The sequence below is a fragment of the Pan paniscus genome, chromosome 4 (genome assembly GCF_029289425.2).
Source record: "Pan paniscus chromosome 4, NHGRI_mPanPan1-v2.0_pri, whole genome shotgun sequence".
Classification (NCBI taxonomy): Eukaryota; Metazoa; Chordata; class Mammalia; order Primates; family Hominidae; genus Pan; species Pan paniscus.
The window spans coordinates 3,666,905-3,690,423 of NC_073253.2; the positions used below are offsets into that span (position 1 = coordinate 3,666,905).

A 23,519-nucleotide genomic window follows, 5' to 3' on the forward strand; every position below is an offset into this window, starting at 1 on the left:
ATTCAGGGTAGACCACGCCCACACGGCTTCAGATGTCAGCTCCAAGCCCATCTGACCATGTTACCTGACATGCTGTGTATTTCTTTGTTCGTTTTCCTATATCTTCCCACTAGGATGTAACCCCCATGAAAACAGGGACTAGCCTGCTTCTTTCATTGCTGTATTTTCTGAATCTGCAAACACACATGACAAAAATCAATGCTCGAAAAATACCTTTCAAAGACACGTGGCTGAGTGCTGCTACACTTTATGACTTTTGTTAGCAAATAAGTTTGAACATTTCCCAGTTTTCTCTTGTATGAGTGACGTGCTCATACCTGTGTCCTTCTTGGCATCTTCATATATTTTTTCCTTTCAGTTTCTGTGAACATCTCACACAATCTGGAGCACCATCCAAGCAATAATCTCAGACTGTCATTGTGAGCACGCTGGCTTCATTCCAATCTGTAAGAGTTAGGATCTCTCCAGTGGCAATTTCTGCTTCTGTTCAGGTTGCCTCACAGTAAAGCCAGGTCTTAACTGGAGTTTTGTAAAGATTTATCCAGGCACCAAAACTGAAGGGTGTCACTGGACTCTTATTTCTTCAGCACAGAAGAATTGGGGTTAACATTCAGCCTGTGAAGACTGCTGAACGTAACTCCTGTTGGGGTGAGATGGTGGCGAAGTCACAGTGGTTGGGTGCTGGGGACCGCTGCCATGAATTCACTGCCTACGTACCAAGAGCAGATTATAATAAAGCACCTATTAGCGGAGAGCCTTGCATCCCAGGCGCCCTGGTGAGGTGTTTATGATTTGTTCAGAGGCATTAGCGAATTTTGCTCAAGTGTGCATTGGACCATGTTCTGCACATTTCATGAATAATTAAAAATGGAAGTCTAAACATTTCATGTGCAGGGATTTGTGTATAATTATTATAATAAAGACAATGACCCAAGGTCTTAGAGTCGAATGAAGAACACAGAGAATTTCAACAGCTTATTCGTGGTCTTGGCTGCGCTTGGGAAATTTAATCCCCCCTTTTAAAAAAGGTGATATATGGGATAGATGTTCTTGAAGATGGTGGATAAAGATAATTTTTTTAAAAAAGAAAAGAAAAGGAGGGCTTTAAAATACTCAAAGTGATGCTTTCACATAGTCTATGTTGAACCCAGAGCATGGTCTAGTAAACATTCCGGTATTTTACATACTGCCCTTTGTTTTCTGTTTTCATCTATAATTGACTAATGTGTTCTCTACTATATGATAAATCCACTTTAAAAAAATAATGACTTTGACTTCTCTGCCAGGAAACAACTGGACGTAGACAATATGGCATCATTGCGGGGTGTTGTTCCCAAAGAGTCTGGCCCAGACTGTCAAAATGGTGCTGCACGGAATGGATCTACTCCAAGCCCCTGAGGGTGAACATCTGTCCAGAGCTTCGTTCCCTCCTGAGGGGGCCACAGACCCCTTCCTGAAACCTCCCTGCTCCTACCTGGACCTATCCAGGGCCATCCCCTTTGATTGTCGTTGTCCCCTCCCAGCCAGGGTTTCCCATGTCTCTGTCTCTGTCACCTGTTCTCAACCCAAGGCCCTCTAGAAACAGGACACAGAGCCTGGTGCTCTTCCTGCACCCTCCATAGACCCCATTTCCCCAGGGAAGGAGGTTGTGTGGCCCCCAGGCCCCGACCTTTCCTCACCTGTCCTCCCACACCTGCCCCTCCACTAGCTTCTGGCTTCTCCCAGATGCTCCAAACCCAAACTCGGGCTCCCATTCCTGCTCCTCCCTGTGTCTGGAAGGTCCTTCCCTCAACACCCCCAGACGGTTTCTCGCTCACTGCCTTCCGACCTCTGTGCAAAGTCACCTTTGTCGTGGGGGCTTCTCGCCACCCTAGTTAACAATGAGCACAACCATTATACACCCAGATCCGCTGTGCCTCCTCGCAGTGATCCTTCTCCAGTCCTGCTGCACGAAGGACCCCAGGGGAGTCAGCTCACTCTGTTACTGATGACCTGCACCCCCCACACACCGATGGCAGCTCCAGGAGGGCAGGATTGTTTGTTTTCATTTTGTGTGCTCTGTGTTCCAGGAGAACAGAGCCTTACCTGTAACAGGTGCTAACAGGTATGTGTCGAATAAATCTTCCACCCTTTCAGGGTCTGCGGGCACAGAAAAATCGCTCCTCCTGCCCACGCTGCCCCTTCCATCCCCACGCCATCCACAGGCCTTGGGAGTTCAGGGGTATCCCCTCTGCAGAGGAACAGCTGCCCTGTGACCCCCGTGCTGCGCCTCCCTGCCAAGCACATAGGAGACCTGTGCAAAATTCCCCTTTGGGGAGGGCCCTCTCCCCACAAGGAACGCCCCTCAGGGGTACCTCTCTAGAACGGGTTGGTTCATGGTAGACCCACAGCAAATATCTCAGATATCTGAGTAGAAATTGGAGACCGATCACAAGGAAAAACCCTTTTCAAAAACAACAACAACAACAAAACGTACAGGCTACCACCCGAAGGAGAGAAGCCTGCCACGGCCCTGCTCGCCCACTCTCTGTTCCAAGGGTTCCTGTTGAAGGACTCTGGTGGGAGCCACTTCCATCCCCACTTCAGGAGGGCTGCTCGTCTAGGGGAGCCCTGGCAAAGACATGCCTGTGGAGGTGTCTAGAATGTATTTAAAATACTTTTTTGAAGAGGACTTGAAGTTTTCTGAGAGTTTAGAACACTAACTTTTCTGCAGCAGATGACTTCATAATTGCGGCGCCGCTGAAAGGAAGTGATACTGAAATACGCTTTGCGGGGCAGGGCTGGGAATCCTCTCATGGTGACAGAAAAGTCGTTTATTGAGTGAGAAAATCATTGCATATTTTCAGGGAGTTTGAGAACCTTTGTATGAGAGATCAAGCCAAGGGGAGCTGAAATTCAGTGAATGCCGACCTTTGAAAGAGTTGAAAACACTTTGCACAGACGAGAAAACATACAGAAGATCTCAGATGCTTCCTCTGCGTCAGGCTCTTCTCTGAATTCAGGGAAATTCAGCAAGCAGCACATGAACTAAAAGAGCACTAAAATGTGTTCAGTGCTATGCTCTGGTTCCCTGTCTTGGGCACTGAGAAGCAGAGGACAGCCCGTGGCTGCACCGTCCGGAGGCCCCTCCAGACTCTCCGAGGTGACCCATGCCCAGGCACCTCTGAGGGCACCATCCAGGGCGAGCTGGATGGTGGGAGCCTCCTGGACAGGTAGACCCTCCCCTGGGCTGAGGCTTCATATGGATTCCAGGCCCGGGTTCCCAGTGAGGAAAGTCAAGGCAAGGAAGCGCGCTGGGGCACTCAGAGCCTGGTGCTAGGGCGCATCTCCCCCGGCGCCCTCTGCTGCTCACTTCAGCTCCTGGACAGCTGCGGCCTCCCTGTCTATCTCCTAGAGCCTCCATGGGGCTGTCTGCTCCTGCCCTCCAGGCGGCCGTGTCACCTAGCTGCATTGACAGCTGGCCAGCTTGCCTGTAGAAGGTGTGAGGGGAAGAGGAGCATTGCCCTCCTGGTCCCACCCAGTGATGACAAAGGCAGATGATGCTGCTGGCCACACGGCCCCTTCCCTACCACGGGGCAGCTCCAGCCCCTTCCACGCTCAGCCGCCGCCTTGTGGGGCCGTGCACAGGTTTCTCCAGTGAGGCCACCTCCGGCCTATACCCACACACGTCTTTCCACCCTGCCATGGCTATCCACCTTCCAAATGGAATGAACTGTGTACCTCCCCACAAATCTTCTGTGCTTAAGTCCTAACCCCCAGCATCTCAGAATGTGCTCTTATTTGGATACACAGTCTTGTAGATGTCATGAGTTCAGACAAGGTCCTGTTAGAGTAGGTGAGCCTCTAAGCCACTACGGCTGGGGCCCCAACAGAAAAGGAAAATTGGACACATCCACACACATAAAGGGAGAGTGCCATGTGACGGTACAAGCTTTGCTGCCACGAGCTAAGGAACCACCAGGAACTGGAGAGGATGGGCACAGGTCCTCCCTAGTGCCCTCAGAGGGAGCCTGGCCCTACAGCACCATGATCTGAGGCTTTGGGCCTCCAGGGTGTGAGAGAATAAATTCCTGTGGTTGAATCCCCTCTGTTCCAGCAACCCTAGCCAGCTAACGCTCACCCCACCAGGGCAGCACGGGCTGGCCAGCCTCCCTACTCAGGTGTGCATTCCCATGCAGAGAGAGAAGCCATGTGGCATATGCTTGCTGACCCAGAGACTTTAGGCAGAATAAAAGATTTTAGAACAAAGGCAATTCCATCCAACTATTCACATTAACAAATAAACAGGGCTTAGAGCAATCCACTTGAGAGGGCGTAATGACCCAAAGCCACCTAAGACCCAAACTCTCAGTCCTGGCTCAGTGTCCTCGCTATTTCTTGGTTCCTCTCTTTAAATTTGCAATATAAACTTACCTAGAGGATGCACTCTCATCTGACTTATCGGGAGTGTGGGTTGCTCCAGAGTCTCTCCTCACCACCACAGCCTCCTCAAGTGTGCGGCACAGGACCCTCCAGGGTGGGCACTATTCCACGGAGAACCTTCCAGCACAGCTCAAATGCTCACACCTTGGTGTCAAGGGGCATTGCTGGGCACACTGCACCTTCCAGATGCAACTGAGCGCTCCTCAGAGAACCAGTGCTTTCCGAAGCCGTACTAGTACAAAGAAGGAATGCCAGCAGGGACCCCTGCTCTGTATAGTTTCCAGGCAAAAGGGCACAAGATGGGGAAACATATTCATTCCTGAGTTTTCTGTCCATAAGAGCGAGGACCCCAGCGGCTGGGTGCTGAGACTTTGGGGCCTGCCTTCTTAGCGCATGGATGGTGAAGCTGCAGAATGGGGCAGTGTGAGAACCGGTGGGTGGGAAACGGCCTCTGTCTTTGAGTCACACGTTGAGAGAATACCGTCATGAACTTCAACTGCATGCTTTCCAGGAAAGTGGAGAACTAAAAATAGCAACCTAAGGACATGGAAAAAAATACAAGTTTCAAATGAGGAGTGGGAATATCTGTCCTGGTCTGAATTACCTGAAGAGCTATCCTGGCCTCCGCCTCTGCTGCTAAGACAGGTGTGGCCTGGAGCCGTGTGTACACAGACAGAGTGGGTCCACTGTGTCCACTGGTGATTCTGACTCACCAAGCACTTTCCTCTGAACAGCTGAATGACTCGAACACATTGTTTAAGGGCAAGTCCTATGGGATGGCTCCCAGGAACCCCTTCTCTACAGCACAGATGGAACAAGACTCAGGAGCAGGGGCGAGGGGTGGGAGGTGTGGGGGCAGAAAACTTTTTGTAAAGAGTCTTCCAGGGTCCTAAAACTGAAATATTCTTGGTATGTGTTCTAAACATAAAACAGACTCGTCTCTTAAATTCTCCCCAAAACCCCAAATGACTGACTTCTTAGAGGACACTGTTGCTGTCCTCTCACGCTCTGGAATGCAGGTGGAAGAGGGGAGCCATGTGAAGGAGAGGTCCCGTGAGGAGGTGAAGGGAGACGTTCACAGGGAGATGCTAAGCGAACACCTATTTGAACACTAGGAAAGAATTAAGTTCATGAACCCAACCATCTCCAATGAGTTTCTGTAATTTCTCTGCCAACCTCCTCAGAGAAGGAAAGAATGAAAATGTGAAAGATTGAGTTAGAGCCAGCTTGTGAAGACCAGGGCAACTGAAGCAAGCCCCTCCCTCCTGGACACCTGAGACCTCCCAGGGGCATGGAAACTTTAGCCATCAGCCAGGACCACTCAGAGGCCAAGAGGACGGGCAACGGAAGATGACATGGCCAGGTGGTGGGCTCATGGAAGGGGGACTACACCTGTGGGCAGGTGATGGGCTCACGGGGGGATGGCGGGGAGAGTACACTTGTGGGCAGGTGATGGGGTCATGGGGAGATGGTGGGGAGAGTACACCTGTGGGCAGGGGATGGGGTCACAGGGGAATGGTAGGGAGAGTACACCTGTGGGCAGGGGATGGGGTCAAGGGGGGATGGTGGGGAGAGTACACCTGTGGGCAGGGGATGGGGTCAAGGGGGAATGGTAGGAGTGTACACCTGCGGGCAGGTGATGGGGACATGGGGGGATGGTGGGGAGAGTACACCTGTGGGCAGGTGATGGGGTCACAGGGGGATGGTGGGGAGAGTACACCTGAGGGCAGGTGATGGGGTCACAGGGGGATGGTGGGGAGAATACACCTGAGGGCAGGTGATGGGGTCACAGGGGGATGGTGGGGAGAATACACCTGAGGGCAGGTGATGGGGTCACAGGGGTATTGTGGGCAGAATACAGCTGTGGGCAGGTGGTAGGCTCATGGGGGGATGGTGGGGAGAATACACCTGTGGGCAGGTGATGGGGTCACAGGGGGATGGTGGGGAGAATATGCCTGAGGGCAGGTGATGGGGTCACAGGGGGATTGTGGGCAGAATACAGCTGTGGGCAGGTGATGGGGTCATGGGGGGATGGTGGGGAGAATACACCTGAGGGCAGGTGATGGGGTCACAGGGGGATGATGGGGAGAATACACCTGAGGGCAGGTGATGGGGTCACAGGGGGATGGTGGGGAGAGTACACCTGTGGGCAGGTGATGGGGTCACAGGGGGATGGTGGGGAGAGTACACCTGAGGGCAGGTGATGGGGTCACAGGGGGATGGTGGGGAGAATACACCTGAGGGCAGGTGATGGGGTCACAGGGGGATGGTGGGGAGAATACACCTGAGGGCAGGTGATGGGGTCACAGGGGTATTGCGGGCAGAATACAGCTGTGGGCAGGTGGTAGGCTCATGGGGGGATGGTGGGGAGAATACACCTGTGGGCAGGTGATGGGGTCACAGGGGGATGGTGGGGAGAATATGCCTGAGGGCAGGTGATGGGGTCACAGGGGGATTGTGGGCAGAATACAGCTGTGGGCAGGTGATGGGGTCATGGGGGGATGGTGGGGAGAATACACCTGTGGGCAGGTGATGGGGTCACAGGGGGATTGTGGGCAGAATACAGCTGTGGGCAGGTGATGGGGTCACAGGGGGATGGTGGGGAGAGTACACCTGTGGGCAGGTGATGGGGTCACAGGGGGATTGTGGGGAGAATACACCTGAGGGCAGGTGATGGGGTCACAGGGGGATGGTGAGGAGAATACACCTGAGGGCAGGTGATGGGGTCACAGGGGGTTGGTGGGGAGAGTACACCTGAGGGCAGGTGATGGGGTCACAGGGGGATGGTGGGGAGAGTACACCTGAGGGCAGGTGATGGGGTCACGGGGAGATGGTGAGGAGAATACACCTGAGGGCAGGTGATGGGGTCACAGGGGGATGGTGGGGAGAATACACCTGAGGGCAGGTGATGGGGTCACAGGGGGATGGTGAGGAGAATACACCTGTGGGCAGGTGATGGGGTCACAGGGGGATGGTGAGGAGAATACACCTGAGGGCAGGTGATGGGGTCACAGGGGATGGTGGGGAGAATACACCTGAGGGCAGGTGATGGGGTCACAGGGGGATTGTGGGCAAAATACAGCTGTGGGCAGGGAATGGGGTCACAGGGAGATGGTGGGAGAGTACACCTGTGGGCAGCTGGTGGGGTCACAGGGGGATGGTGGGAGAGTATACCTGTGGGCAGGTAGTGGGGTCATGGGGAGATGGTGAGGAGTGTACACCTGTAGGCAGGTGACGGGGTCACAGGGGATGAACCTATAGTGCGACCCCAGCTCCTCAAGCAGCCCAGACTACATGAGCCCTAGACTGCAGAAGCACAATTTCTGGACTCCTCCAGCCAGTTCATCAGTCAAAGCTATAATAATCATATGGGATTTTCAGTGGACCCTTTAAAGGGTCCTTTAAAGGAAATGGGTCAGCACATGTGATTTAAAATAACAGTTTATACATTTACAACGTACTTACCGCAGGCCAAGCATTAGCATCTCATGTCATCTTCACCATGATCCTGGAGGAAGGTAATTCCTGGTGGGCAATGGGATACCTGAGGCCCAGAAAGTCATGCAAATACTTCCAGCTCCCAGAAATGGAAGAGACAGACTTTCGCTCCTGGGTCAGAAGCCCTGGCTCCTGGGCACTGTGGAAGCTGCCCCATTCTCCAGAGCAGGCACCATGTCCCTGAAGCATCTGGGGTGCAACCTAGGCATAGGTGAAACATGGGATCCACAGTTAGGCTGTGTAGCATCAGGCCAAGTTTGTTTCCAAATATTGTAAATATGAACCTTTGCTTGAGTCTATAGCTCTCAAGTGTTTTTTTCCCTTTAAAATCACAATTTTTGCCGAAACGAACTGGTTATTCATGTATTATAAATTCATCCATTCAAATAACCACATATGCACCCATGTCAAGAGGTTGTAGTGATCCAAAGGGAACCAAGACAAGACCCTGTGGACCAAACTTCCGGACTTTTCCTGAAGCGACTGAGACACATCCTGGCGATATCCTTCGCACATGATGACAGGGGCAGAGGGAGGGGGAAAGACAGAAAGACAAGAAAGAAGACAGCAAGAGAAAAAGAAAGAGAGAAAGAGAAAGGAAGGAAGGGGAATAAAAGGAGGAGGCTTGTTCTAGCTGGAGATTTAATAAGGTGCTTTCTTCCCGTTTTAATGGTAAATAGAGCAAACCTTCATGACAGGTGTTCCTTTTAAAATGAAATTATTAGGCTGTGAATTGCAGAGGCTGGAGAGCAAATAAAACAAACAAACAAAAGATGATTTCTATTTCCTCACTGGAGGGTCTGTCTAAACCAATGAATGCAATTTAAAGGCAGGGCCTGCAGAAGAGCGGTCTGCATAATGCGCGGCAAGGCCCATCCTGTGTGTGTAGAAAAGACTAAAAATAAGAATGGATAAAGGGAAATCTAAAGAGAAGAGGATCTTCTTGGCCCTGAAAGCACAGGGGAATTGCCTTTACTGCACCAACCAGAGACAAGCTGAGAGGCGGCTTCTGAGAGCGAGGTAGGGAGCCAGTGGTGTCGGCAGGGATGCACTTGACTCCAGCCTGACAATCCGGAGTGGCCGGGGTTCCTATACTCCCCTGGGTCTGACATCTCCCGGGAGCCCCCCTTCTCCTGGTTGTTCATCGGGACGCGTCTCCTTCCATGCGTCCCCTTACCTGGCTGCTCGGTGCCAGGCTGTAATCTGTTTTTTCTCAGTGCTTGCTCCATAATGATCCCTGACTCCTGCAAAGGCCGCAGCGTGAATGAGATGTGATTCCGCAGCAGCGAGTCGGTGCTTAAATTGAAATATTATGGGAAGGGAAGCCCACTGCAGACCTTTGATGTAGCAGCTCATGGCTCGGGGGGAGCTGGGGACACGGAAGCCATTGTCCACTGTACTCAGTTCCTCGTCATTTCCAGGGGAGAGTGGAGAGAGCAGAGAGCGTCAACACAAATAATTCCAACTGGATCTGCAAAGTGAGTGCTGCAAGCTGAAGATTTGCCCCCTGGCCGGTATCTGTGGGAAACAAAGCCAAGAAGAATCATTCAGTATATTTTAAATGGCTTAAAATTCATTTATATATGGCAGGCACCTGAGAGTCATTTCTGGGCAGAAAGACAAACACATGAATACAAGCCATAAATGAAAAGAATCAACCAGTTACACCATTAAAAATGTCTGAATATAATGCCAGTTACTACGAGTGTGGAGGGTGCATCTCTGAGATGGTGAATTTCTTCCCACCTAAACGCAGGGTGACCCAGGAGGAATTGGTAGTGCCCTTTCACTTATTTTCAGACAGGCTCAAGATTACTTTCAATAAATAAGTATAATTGTTCATAATTTGAAGAATGTACTTACCTGATGATGACATGACTTTAAATGTCAAAAAGCTAAAAGATCTCACACACACACACACACACACACACACACCCCTACCTGTCAAAACTAATAAATGAACCCAGCAAAGTTGCAGAATATGTAATCAATACACAAAAGTCAGTTGTGTTTTTTATGCTAGTAATAGACAATCTTGAAAGAAAATTAAGAAAACAATTCCATTTGCAAAAGTATTAAAAAGAATAAAATACTTAGAAATAAACCTAACCAAGGAGCCTTAACACTTGTACTCTGAAAACTATAAAACATTGAAGAAAGAAGTGAAAAAAAATAAATGGTGAGATGTTCCCTGTTGAGATTGGAAAACTAAAGAAGTCAATACATTGGAAAAGTGATCTACAGATTCCATTCAATCCCTATCAAAATCTCAACCTTTTTTGCAGAAATAAAAAAATAAATTATCCTACAAATAATATGTAATTTCAAGAGACCCTGAACAGCCAAAACAATCTCAAAAAATAACAAATGTGGACATCCCACACCTCCTGCTTTCAAAAATTACTACAAAGCTACAGTAATCAAAACAGTGTGGTATGCTGTGGCATAGACTGACATATAGACCAAGGGAATAGAATAGAGATCCCAGAAATATACCCTCATATATAAGGTCAAATGATTTTTGACGAGGGTGCCAAGACCAGTCAATGGGGAAGGACAGTCTTTTCAACAGATGATGTTGGGGAAACTGGACATCCACTTGCCAAACACAAAAAACAAGAAAAACCCTCATGAACCTGGACCCTTACCTTTCATTATACATAAAAATTAACTCATAATGCATCAAAGACCTAGACATGAGAGCAAAACTATAAAACTCTGGAGAACACATAGGGAAAAAGCTTCATAGCATTAGATTTGGCAAAGATATCTTGCATGTGACACCAGAAACATGAGTAATAAAACAAAAAAATAGATAAATTGGGCTTTAGGCCCTCCATTATTAAAATTTAAAAATTTATTCAACGAAGGACATAAACAACAGAGGAAAAAGGCCACCCACAGAAAGGGAGAAAACATTTGTAAATTATATAGTAATAAAGAAATAACAGTCTAGAATATATAAAAATATCTACAACTCAATAACAAAAACAAACAACACGATTTTAAAAAATGGGCAAAAGACTTGAATAGACATTTCTCCAGAGAAGACAGACAAATGGCCAAGAAATACATGAAATGGTGCTCAGCATCACTAATCATTAGGGAAATGCAACCGAAGAACAATAAAATACCACTTCACCTCCATTGGGATGGCTATTATTCAAGACAAAGAAAGTTGATGAGGACGTTTAGAAATTGGAGCTCTTGTGTACTGGTGGCAGGAAGGTGACATGGCAAGCCACTGTGAAAAATGGAATGGTACTTCCTCAAAACAACAACAGAGAATTAGCCAGGTACGCTGGGGGCCTGTGCACAGTGGTGTGTGCTTATAATACCAGCTATTTGAGAGGCTGAGGCAAGAGGGTCACTTGAGCCCAGAAGTTTGAGGCTGCAGTGAGCTATGATGGCACAACTGGACTCCAGCCTGGGCGACCGAGTGAGATCCTATCTCTGAAAAGATGATGATGATAGATAGATAAATAGATAAATAGATAGATAGATAGATAGACAGACAGACAATGACAGAGCCATGTAATTAAGCATTGGTTCTTCCAGGTTTACATCCAAAAGATGTATGCAGGGATGTGTATAGTGTAGGCAGTGATAAGTCACTGTCCTGTGGAATCTTACAGGGAACAATCACTTCAGTTGTTTTCTACCAAGTGGTTAGAATATTTTATTTTTTCATCGAATTGAATTATTTTGCATAAGTTGAATTACCTGACTCAAACAAAATATTCCAACCAGCTGCTGCTTCCACACAGGTAAAGGTTTAAAGAGTTAACCAGCCTTTCCGATGTCCATGATCAACATCGGTGGGCAATTGGGACAAATTAACCACCCCCGCAAAAAAAAACAAGTTTGGCTTTCTCTTATGGCCTATAAAATAGAAAGTCAAATGGGGAGAGACACAATTATCTTGATAGTAGAGCCAAAAATAAAACAACTCCTGTCTTGCAGCTGTTAACTTTGCAAGGGAATAAAGACAGCAATAAACCAGAGGCCTGGCTTCAGTTCTGTAGCTGCCTGTGCCTGTTGCTGTCCTTAATTGCCTCAGAAAAAAAAAAAGAAAAAGAAGAGGCTAATTACAGCAATACTACACATTTCACAGAGGTGCTATAAAAGTAAAATGAGATAACAGACATGGAAACCCTTGAAAGTTTAGGCATGATGCACAATGGGTTATGAGTTTTATTACTAAATAATATATCGGTCAACGAAGGTGACTGTCCAGAGGAACTTCCATCTATTAAATTCCCTCAATAATCTAGGAAAGCATAAGTTATCGGGAGGATTAGTTGACATTGTTCTCATAGAATGTTTTCCTGTCACACTTTAGCCCATGAAATGCCTTAGATTGTGTGTGTGTGTATGTGTGTGTGTGTGTGGATGGGTACAGAATTAATGGTAGAAGAAATAAGAAAAAAAAATATGGCCAACATATTTCTATCATGTGGATGTTTCTGTTTTGAGTCCCCTTTGAATTCTACCCTATGTAGAAGAAAGCACATAGAATTTCCATTGGGGGGTGGGGAGACAGGGTCTCACTCTGTCACCCAGGCTGGAGTGCAGTGGCACAATCATGGCTCACCGCAGCCTCAAACTCCTGGGCTCAAATGATCCTCCTGCCTCAGCTTTCTGAGTATCTGGGACCACAGGTAGACAACACCACACCCGGCTAATTATTTATTTATTTTTTTGAGGACATGATGTCTCCCTACATCACCCAGTCTGGTCTCAAACTCCTGGACCCAAGTAATCCTCCTCCCTTGGCCTCTGAAAGTGCTGAGATGACAGGCGTGAGCCACTGCACCTGGCCACACAACACGCAATTTTGATGCCAGCAAAGAACCTTCTGTTGCCATCCCCCACACACAGAGGAGAAGGATGCCCTGCCCCCATCCCCAATGTTGTTCTCCCCCTCAGTGTTCAGCCCGAATTGGGTCTCCACCTGGGATCTCCTCTGTCCCCCTCCTGCCAGGGGCTATTTGTTAAGGAGCAGGGAATGGGGGGTGACTCACCCCACACCCCAGCTTTCATTAGAGCTGCTGTTTCTGTGTTTATATATATCGGGCTTCTGATTAAGATTTTTTTTTAAATTGGTTTTACATGGCTTTGAGGAGAGAAAAAGGTGAAAACAGATTTAGATGGTGATTGCTCTGTGAGTATCTACTGTTTACTTCTTAGAAAAGTCATCTTCTGAGTAACTGACCATGACAACAAGGAGAATTAAAGTCCCTGAAATAAACCAAACAAAAGCTGAAATTCTCTTTTTGTGCTTCCAGGCCTCTCCTCTCATCTCCAGCACAAATTTAAACAAATAAAACAACCATTCCTCACTTCTCTAAGTGATTTTTCTGTTATGTGACTTACTACAAAGTATGATTCTTTGCTGGTGACTTACCAGCACTTTGAAAGAGTGAAATACATTTTTCCAATCCACACACGCAGTTGTATTCAATCATTAAACATTTCTCGTCAATCTTCAAAGCATCTCCATTCCCACTGTCCCTGGAGGCTCTAGTAAGGGTCCATCTTTACCCAGAACATGTGTTTTTGCCATGACACAGCTTATGTCATTTCTATGGAACATTTCTGTAATCACTAAGATTTTTAAAAAAACATATGTAAATAAACAACAGTGTACATATTGGGCTTAATCTCACTTTGAAACTAGAAACATGTCAACTGACAAGCAATCTTTTCTATCTCTGTTCTGACATAGATAGCCCTTGCACCTCTTGTCATTGGACTCATTCATAAAATGCATCATGCTTATCTTGAGATTGCCAAAGGGTACAGTTGAGAATGGGAGGTGTGAATGTTGCTAGTTCTCTGGGTAAATATTTGTACTGGTCAGAGACAATGGAATCCTACTGTACACCCAGTGGCCTTTTTCACATTCAACTTGCTACCAGCATCTTCTCTACTCAGAGATAAAGACAATGCAGATAAAATGAAATACATGAAGAACTTGTTGATTAGAAATTTACTGAATTATCTAAATCAAGTGACTTGTGTTAAGGCTTTTTGCTAGGGAGACCAGACCTATGATGGCTGGTGGTGAATTTTTTACCTGGAATATCATCCAGAAAATATTTACTTAGAAAATCATTACAATGCAAGAAACAAATGTTGATGCCATCAAAAACTCATAAATTAGTGGAGCTGAGAGCAAGTTTTTTTTATTTTGAGAGCAAGTTTTGAGGTGAACACAATGTACACTCTCACTGTGTAAACTGAGTCAAGGAAAAGCTCTATGACCATCCTTTCTGATCAACATTTCCGTTTTTTCTACTATACATCTTTGTATTTCGCTTCTCCTACTATTCTAATCTTTGAGGATTTTTTCATTTACTTCCATTTAGCATCCTGACAAATCTGGGTGGACTGTAGGACACAATCCACATTCAGTTTAATGGGAGGTAAGTCTGAAAAAATGTCCCTGTTGAAGATCTAGTTTGGGTGGAGCCCTGGATCTTACAGTCTTATTCACGATGCAGAAGCATCACACTGCTCTCGCTGTATACAGAAAATTCCCTTTGAAGAAAGAAAAAGAAAGTCAGCTCCTTTTGACAATACAGAATACAAATGTACGAGCTGTGATGAAAATCACCAAACTTGCAGTTGGGGACATTAAGGATCCATTGATTATTGTATTAAAAACTGTAGTGTGTGAGCAAACAAAACGTTGGGCTTTCCAAGTTGTATGATAAAGTTAATGTGCTTAAGATCATCAATCTCCACTGCGTGGAGTGATGCCTTCAGTAATTTTGCCCCTGTCATCAAAGCAGCCTCGTGGGACGGACGGTTGCCCACGCCTGTAATGAAGCACTTCATGCAGAAGCAGCTGTCGCCTCACCTGTTTGCCAGCCCATCCGAAGACCGGAGAAATTCTCCAATTTAGCAAGCAAACTTAAGTCATTATTAGAAATGACAGGGAAACCTGATGAAATTGTACTTTCAATTGGAAAACAAAATTGCAATCAGACCAACATGATTTCCTCATGGTCTGACCATGCTAATGCCAGTCGAGACATGGGCAAATGTATTTAAAAGTCATAATGGAGCATTACCATGCGATCTCCTTTCACTGGCCCTTATTAATATAAAACTTCAATTTGCATGTAAATGCGGTCAACTTTCATATCATCAAAATACATGAGGCCTGGGAAAGTAATGAATTGAAGTTGGATGCAGCAATTACTGACGTTTATAAAGAATTTTAAAGAGGTCAGTCTAGCCTTGGCTGAGAAAATGAGGAAATCAACAGGGAATATTGTCAATATAGCAACCGGGGGAGTTGGAGCCAGTCCCAGGTGTTGAGAGCGAGATGATGATTAATAGAGAGGGAGCGCGTCGCCTCTCACCCATGAGGGCTCGGCCAGACCCCAGGCGCAGCGGCAGAGCTGCATGAAAAGGTTCTTGCTAGGTCCTCGCTCCAGCCGCCTGGTGGTGCGTTCCGGGGGGAATGAAGTAGCAAGTGTTTATGAGTCAGCCGTGCTGAAGGTTTAATTGGGCTCCACAGCCTTTCCGCTCCCTTCAGTAGTTGATATGCAGTTTAACCTTTTTTTCCCACCTCAGACACACCAGAGCCACTGGGATTTTAATAAGGCGCTCGCATGATGGCTTGGCTAAACATTGCCTTAGTTGCTAAATTGAGCTAAACTGCCTCATTGCGTTGTAATGGCAATTCATACGTTGCCTAATTTTTTAAAGAGGAAATATTTATCCTGCCTGCATGTTTCATAAATCCTCAACCACGTGACCTGATTTGGGGGGATTTTCTTTGCCTATTTGTACAAACAAGTTAACAGGCGATGTAATTTTAAACATGCCTGAGAAATCAATGCAGAGGTGGCCATGCTGCTGTAATTTTGGAGGATTTAATCGCAGATAATGCAGGGTCAGAGTTTGTCTTCAGGATTTGCCGGCCACGTTTTCACAATATTACACAGATAGGCAGGGCTTCTCATGACCAAGTCTCCAAGAAGCTAGAAATTACACAGCCTCTTACCTAAAGAGGCCAAGGCGGGGCCCATGTCCCACTGCTGTGGAGGGGAGCCTGGCCTGTGGTGTTTTCTGCTGTCCATCTAATCTTTGCATTAACCCATTAGGCATCTCTTCCCTGTTAGGCTGTTTAAGAGGCATATACACATTCACTATAAATGCAGGTTCCTTTGGAATTCCACACACCTTTTTGAAATAAATAGATTTACCGTCTGCTGTTTTTAATTGCTTGATTCAAGGGAAGCCTCTGCATCAGGCACTTCCCATGCTTGGTTTGAGGTCACCCCACCGGTCAGGCATGGTGCCAATCTCTCGCACCAGATTCTTCATTTGACTCTGCTGTCCCCATATCCATCTTTCTTTATTTTTGGCTCTTTTATTGTTCTTCTTTCCTGACAGTATGCATAATTATGGATGCCCAGCCAGCTTCAGAGCTATGCAAATATGTATCTGCATTGATACATGTATTTGCTGTCTTCAAAATCTACATACTAGACATGAGATTCCAGGTACAGAGTCTAAATGTGATCAGTGTTGAGAGCTGGCAAAATCTCAGTCTTTGAATACACAGTATCCATTAGTGACAACTGGCTTAGCACCACTTAGACCCTTTACTACTAGTACTTAAAAGAAAGCTCTGGAATTCATGTTAGTAGGAAAAATTCCTGTCCCCCAAAAGCAATGGAAAATGGGTAAGGTTGAGGGTTATTTACCGAGCAGGGAAAAGATTCTCCAGGTATTGTGGGCACCCTTCAGTGCCTAGATTCTGATGCATGTGTCTCTAAGAGTTAGTGTTTCCCCAGGGCTATAAAACTTCACGTCTGTGTTTTTTTGTATACACTATCTCATTTGTGAGCTATATCTGAATGTACTTTAATATAATGACTTGCTAAGTGAGCATGCTGTGTTGGAGGGTCTTTTTCCTGGAGGGAGTCTGTGTCCAGGTGCGTGTGGGGGATGGGGAGTGGACGCTTGAGGAGCAGGTGCAGAGGTCCAGGCAGCAGGGGGCTGTGGGTGCAGGCAGTGGCGCAGCTGATGCTGGCACTGCAGCTCCTTCTGAAATGAATGCTTTGTTCTGACTCAAGACTTGGCCTCAAGTCAGGCCATGGGCATAGCAGGGGTGGAATAAGTGGGACAGGGCACTGAGGCAGTTCTCCACAGAAGGACGATGGCACCAGCAGGAGGGGCTGGGTGCTAGGAACTCAACCACACACAGTCTGGAGGAACCCAGGGATGAGCCACCCAGCACTCCCACTCAGGAGCCTGCCTCTCTCCTGAAAAGAATCAGCGCACATTTCATGCCTCTGCCAGCCAACAGATGCATTTGGCATTCCCCAGCCAGGTCCCTTGCTGCTCCTGTGAGGGCAGAAACACGTGTCTGGATGACCACCGAGGTCACAGCCAACTATAAGGCCCACCACCCCCAGCTGTGCCCATGCTAGCGTCACCCTCAGCCTGACACTTCACCTTGCCTTGTGCCTTCCTTCTGCCATCTTCTGTGTGTGTCCTGGAGCCCCTGTCCCCTGAAGTTGGGTCTTCTGCTCTCACAGACAGACATGGCTGTGGCTGCTGCAGCCACTGACTTAACCAGCTTCCAGGAACGCACATTCCAGCCCTTAGCCGCAAAGCAAGGTTTCTAATAGACAGGCTGCATACAGCTGGTGCTCAGCAAAAGCCCCACTGCTCCTTCAAACCCCAATGCTCTTGCCCATCCCAGCCTCCCACTGAGACTTTCCCTACATTCAGGAATTTTGCCCTCCTGGGACTGACTTAATTGGAAGCTAATGATGCCTTTCACAAGACCTTGACTATTCTGCGAGGTGGTGGTGGCCTGAAGAGGGAGTTGCTGCCTCCCTTCAGCTGTGTAATGGTTATCACCCTGAGTGTTTTGTTTTCTTTTCTTTTCCACATTGATGGCCATCCTACATAATTCGGGACACACAAAATCATTCTTGCTGAATAGAAGAATTCATAGCTGATGATGATGATAAAACAGAAGGAAATAACACAGGAAAATCGCATCATTTGGAGAACAAGATTGATTTTGGAAGATCGTTGAGTTTTCTAATTCTTTGTTTCTTCTTTGCACTTAAAAAAGAAACACCTAATTGTTAAGATCTTGAGCTCAAATAAATCCCTCAATTGGTTGTACTGTTTTAGGGAAGTGAAAATAGCCATCCTGCTTAAAATCATTCTTCACATTTTAAAATCATACTTAACTACAAACTTTAAAGCATTTCCCATACTTGTAACTAAATATTTGACCTTCCATTTCTTAATGATATCTCTGGTGCTCCAGTGCATCTGTTATATACACCACTGTGGTTTCTAAAAGTGAAAAGAAGATAGCATGCTGAAACTGTGGCTAGGACACAGCAGGAGATGAAAGCTACAATTGGGCATTTTCTGATGTTTCCATTAGGAACACAGCACAAAGCAGACCCAGGAAATTGTTTTAAATTGTCCTGCTAACTACATACTAATCAGATCAGCAAACCTACCCTCTGGAGACAAGACTAACCGCACGTTCACGTTCCTTCCACCTTGGGCTCTGCAACCTCAGGAACTAATCAAAGTTGTGCCTATTCATTGAAAAGAGAGGTGTACATCTAATTCTCATTATTGAAAGGAGAGGTGTACATCTCATTCTTATTATTGAAAAGAGAGATGTACATCTCATTCTTATTATTGAAAAGTGTACATCTCATTCTTATTTTTAAATCAATGAATAAACAACTGAAATTCATCCAAAGGCAAGTTACACTTTGGCACAATAATCTGACTATTGGATTCTTAAGTGTAGCATAAAAATGAGAAATTGCAAATATACGTATTTTGGGATTTAATAATTAATGTTCATATAAACATACAGTTAAATAATTTTGTTTCCTCTACTATGGTCATTGGAAATATTTTCTAACTTCATTCTAGGACTTAACACTGGGCATACTCCAGTCACTCAAGTTTAATTGCAGCCATTATCGTATGTTCTGACTTCTGGCTGCTTCTCCTCTTACCTCCTTTTCCCACACATCCACATCAGTTCCTGTTTGGTGAGGAGACAAGAGGCAGCAGATCTGGCTATCAAGGAGCAGACCCCACTCAACAGTGGAAGAGAGGCTGACTTTATTACTTATGTAAGTAAAGGAGAGCTATGCCTGTGAGAGTCAGCTTCCCTAAGCTAAGCGGGCTTCTATCTCGTCTAGTGTGGGGTTCAGGGATTGGCACACTGTGAGGGGCGGCAGGAAGTGGGTACTCTAGTGATTTTGCTGACATTCGTGGGGGCACAGCCCCTGAAGCACCTGCACTGTGGAAACGCATCATTGATTGATTATAGGAATTTGAACAGAATCTGGTAGATTTGTGGATTGGCGTTTGAACAGGATTCTTGGAATCATGCATCAATTCACCCTGCTGTAAAGTGACATATTTTCCTCGGTGTGCTGGAACTCTATTAAAATTCTCAGCATCTCCTTTTAGGAGCCCCTCAGCCAACACTGCAGAAGAAGCTACTGGGAATTGTCCAGGTCTTCTCTAATATTGTTGACTTTTTTCTTGAAGACGGTATTCTATTCAAAATAATCTGGTTTTCTCATTTTACACATCAATCAATGTGTGTTTGGCCTATTTGGGTCTTTGAATCCTTTGTTGAATTATCTGGTGGAGCAGTAGTTGTAGAGAAGTACTCATCAGATATTAAAACACCACACACATTATAACGAAGAGGAGATGATGGTGTTAGTCCATGATCCAGGAAGAGCGTGAAGTGCTGGCAATGGTTTAGATTACCCACAAGTTGACCAAAATAAAATCTAAGACTGTACTGTCATCCCTAACTACTTGGCTAAAGAAAGCAATCTTGTTTGTTTTAGTCAAAGTGAAAGGTAAGTTTTTGACGACCACTTCAGGTTGTGCAGTATCTGTAAATGGAACCACTATTTCCAGGTGCCTTGCCCACCTGATGCTATTTATACACATAGGAGCACTTTCATCTCTAGAGACGATGTTTAGGGAGACATAATCCACCAAAGTATTGGAGAATCTACACTTGGAATGATCTGTTAGATCCACAGAACATGTCCAAAGGTTATTTAAAGAGAGCTGAGCTATAGAGTGAGGCTGGTGATTGTCTTTAACAAGTCTAATTCTAAGCAATTTATTTAGGGTAGCAAGGGAAGCCTGACAGATTAGGACAAAAGTGAGCTTACCTTAAACTCTTTTTACTTTTTTGTGAGACAGAAACTCGCTCTGTCTCCCAGGGGCTGGAGTTCAGTGGTACAATCTCGGCTCACTGCAGCCTCCGTCCCCCAGGTTCAAGCAATTCTTATGCCTCAGCCTCCTAAGTAGCTGGGATTACAGGCACATGCCACCATGCCAGCCTAATTATTTGTATGTTTTTAGTAGAGACAGGATTTCACCATGTTGGCCAGTTTGGTTTCGAACTCCTGACCTCAAGCAATCCGCCTGCCTTGGCCTCCCGAAGTGCTGGGATTACAGGCATGAGCCACCGCGACCGGCCACCTTAAACTCTTAAGGGATAAGATATGACCCCCCTAAAACTACAGGACACAAGTATGCAAGAAGAAAACACAATCATCAGTGTTTCTAGGAAATTCCGGGAATGTTGTTGACATGGTTGTGGTGGAAGCTGTCTACCTGATTGCGTTAGAATCCTATTTCTGCTGTAAAAACTCACTACAAAGTTAGTGGCTTAAAACAACATGGATTTATTGTCTTATAGACCTGGAAGCCAGAAGCCGAAAATGTGTTTCCGTGGGCTGAAATCCATGAGTGAGCAAGGCAGCGTTCCGTTCTGGACCCTCTAGAGGAGAATCCAGGCATTGCTTTCTCTGGCTTCTAGAAGCGCCCACGCTCTGTGGCTGCTGGTTCCTTTCTCCATCTCCAAGTCAGCAATCTCATCACTCCACCTCCACTTCCAGGGTCTCTCTGACACTGACTCTCCTGCCTCTCTCTCTCACTTTTTTTGAGACCGAGTCTTGCTCTGCCATCCAGGCTGGAGTGCAGTGGTGCAATTTTGACTCACTGCAACCTCCATCTCCCTGATTCAAGCAATTCCTCTGCCTCAGCCTCCCAAGTAGCTGGGATTACAGGCATGTGCCACCATGCCGGGCTAATTTTTGTATTTTCAGTAGAGATGGCGTTTTGCCATATTGTCCAGGCTGGTCTTGAACTCCTGATCTCAGGTGATCTGCCCTCCTCGGCCTCCCAAAGTGCTGGGATTACAGGCATGAGCCACTGCGCCTGGCCCCCTCTGTCACTTATAAGGATCCCGTGACTACACTGAGCCCACTGGAAAAATCAGGAAAATCTTCCCATCTCAAAGTTAGATGAAAAGCAACCTTCATTCTAAGTGCTACCTCAGGCTCCAAATTTTAGGATGTAAACCTTTCTGAGGGCCATTATCCTGCCTTACCACCCTCTGAAGTGGAGCACTTCATCATTTACCTAATTCCTAATCTGCCAAGCTCTACCTCTTGTGCAGTCAGACATGAAATCCTCACAAGCTTCCCAGTTTACTTTGTGGAAAAGACTGAGTTCTTTGAAACCAATAGGTTCTTCCTCTATTATATCCTACATGATCATAGGAACTTTGTTCCTAAGGTAAAGAAAAATTGGAAAGTGAGATTACTACACACTATCAATATCTTCACTGAAATTTTATTTCAAAAATTGCACTTTACCCCTAGATTAGACACCCACCTCCATGCAGAAGGCAAAGCACCTGCTGAGTTGAGTCAATTGAAAACACGATTCCGGGAGCAATGCAGGGCAGTGGCTATGACCACAAAAGATGCACAAGGGCCGGAATCACCATCTCATTTACTGGAATACCTCCACTGTCTCGCACAGGGCCTGGAACATGGCAGAAGCTCAATAAATATTGATCAACTTATTGAGAGTGCATCAGCTTTGGAGGCAGAGTTCTGGACTTGATATTAACTCTGTGACCATAATAGGTTATTGACCTCTCTGTGCCATGGTTCCAAAAACATGATAATAAACGTGTGCTTCTCTATATAAGTGAATTCATGGAAAGTTCTTAGTACAACGGAAGCACCCGTAACTGTTGACTTTTACAGTCGGCTCACTTGAATGTAAGCCCCAGAAGGGCAGGGACGCCTGCTGCTTTCACTCACGTCAGCATCCCCAGCACCCAGGTCAATGTTTGTGACACTATAGCCAGTCCATAAACATTTGTGGAATGAATAAAATTATATGTGATTACAATACTTTTATGTGTGCATGACTAAAGAATTTCTCAATTATTTTTGTAATTATGAAATATAATTAATCTTCTCCTTTACAAATAGCCACATTTTTCTTTTTAAAACTTATTTTTATTTGAAATAAAATACCTGATATGTAGTCTTTTATCCCTTACCTCCACCCTTCCCCCTGCCAGTCCCCAAAGTCCATTATGTAGTTCTTATGCCTTTGCATCCTCATAGTTTAGCTCCCGCTTATTAGTGAGAATATACGATGTTTGGTTTTGAGTTACTTTATGCAGAATAATGGCCCCCAGCTCCATCCAAGTGGCTGCAAAAGAGATTATTTTGCTCCTTTTTACAGCTGAGCAGTATTTCATGGTGTATATATACCACATTTTCTTTATCCACTCATGGGTTGATGGCCACTTAGGTTGGTTCCATATCTTTGCAATTGTGAATTGCGCTGCTAAAAACATGGGTGTACATGTTTCTTTTTCATATAATAACTTCATTTCCTTAGGGTAGGTATCCAGTAGTGGGATTGCTGGATTGAATGGTAGTTCTACTTGTAGTTCTTTAAGGAATTGCCATACTGTTTTCCATAGTGGTTGTACTAGTTTACATTCCCATCTCCAGTGTAAAAGTGTTCCCTTTTCTCCACATCCATGCCAACATCTATTATTTTTTGGCTTTTAAATTATGGCCATTCTTGCAAGAGCGAGGTGGTATTTCATTGTGGTTTTAATTTGTCCAATTTTAAGACATGGTTTCAGTCTGTTGCCCAGGCTGGAGTGCAGTGATGTGATCATAGCTTGCTGTAATCTCAAACTCCCGAGCTCAAGCAATCCTACTGACCCAGCCTCCCAAGTAGCTGAGACTACAGGTGCCTGACATCATGTCTAGTAATTTTACTGACATTTTTGTAGTGATGGAGTCTCATTATATTTCCAAAGCTGGTGAAATACCCCAAATTTTGAAGGGAAAAGCTAGTTTGGTCTTCCACAATTCTGAGGCCTCATTATTTTCTCAATAAAAGTAATGTCTCCTTAATTTTGATTATGCTTCTGGTGTTTTCTATATAAGTGATACGTACTATTCCTGAAATGATGCTCTATTTAAAAAGCCAAAGTAAAGTACTTTTCAAATGAACACTTCTTTGTTTCCTATTCCTAATGTATAAATTTGCATTAAAATAGTTCAGTATGTTTTTGTAATGTTAGTTTATTTATAACACTTCCTCAATGGCTGGATGTAATCTTCAGAATCCTCATTATTTTACAAACAAAAGAATATTATAAACCAATGTAGTTCCAGACAGTCTGGCTGGTTAAAATCTGGGATAGCAGCCAGGCACGG

The 23,519-nt window shown here is 45.7% G+C and overlaps 1 long non-coding RNA gene across 1 annotated transcript in view; it reads right to left on the reverse strand.

Moving 5' to 3' along the window:
- Nucleotides 1–2,795: 2,795 nt before the first annotated feature.
- The window catches only part of LOC130541500 (uncharacterized), a 118,853-nt gene continuing 98,129 nt past the window's right edge, over nt 2,796–23,519 (reverse strand). The window contains exons 3-5 of the long non-coding RNA XR_008955554.1: nt 9,098–9,438; nt 7,888–8,121; nt 2,796–4,959 (exon numbers count right to left, since the gene is read on the reverse strand). This is a non-coding gene — a long non-coding RNA (uncharacterized LOC130541500). The remainder of the gene's footprint in view (nt 4,960–7,887; nt 8,122–9,097; nt 9,439–23,519) is intronic.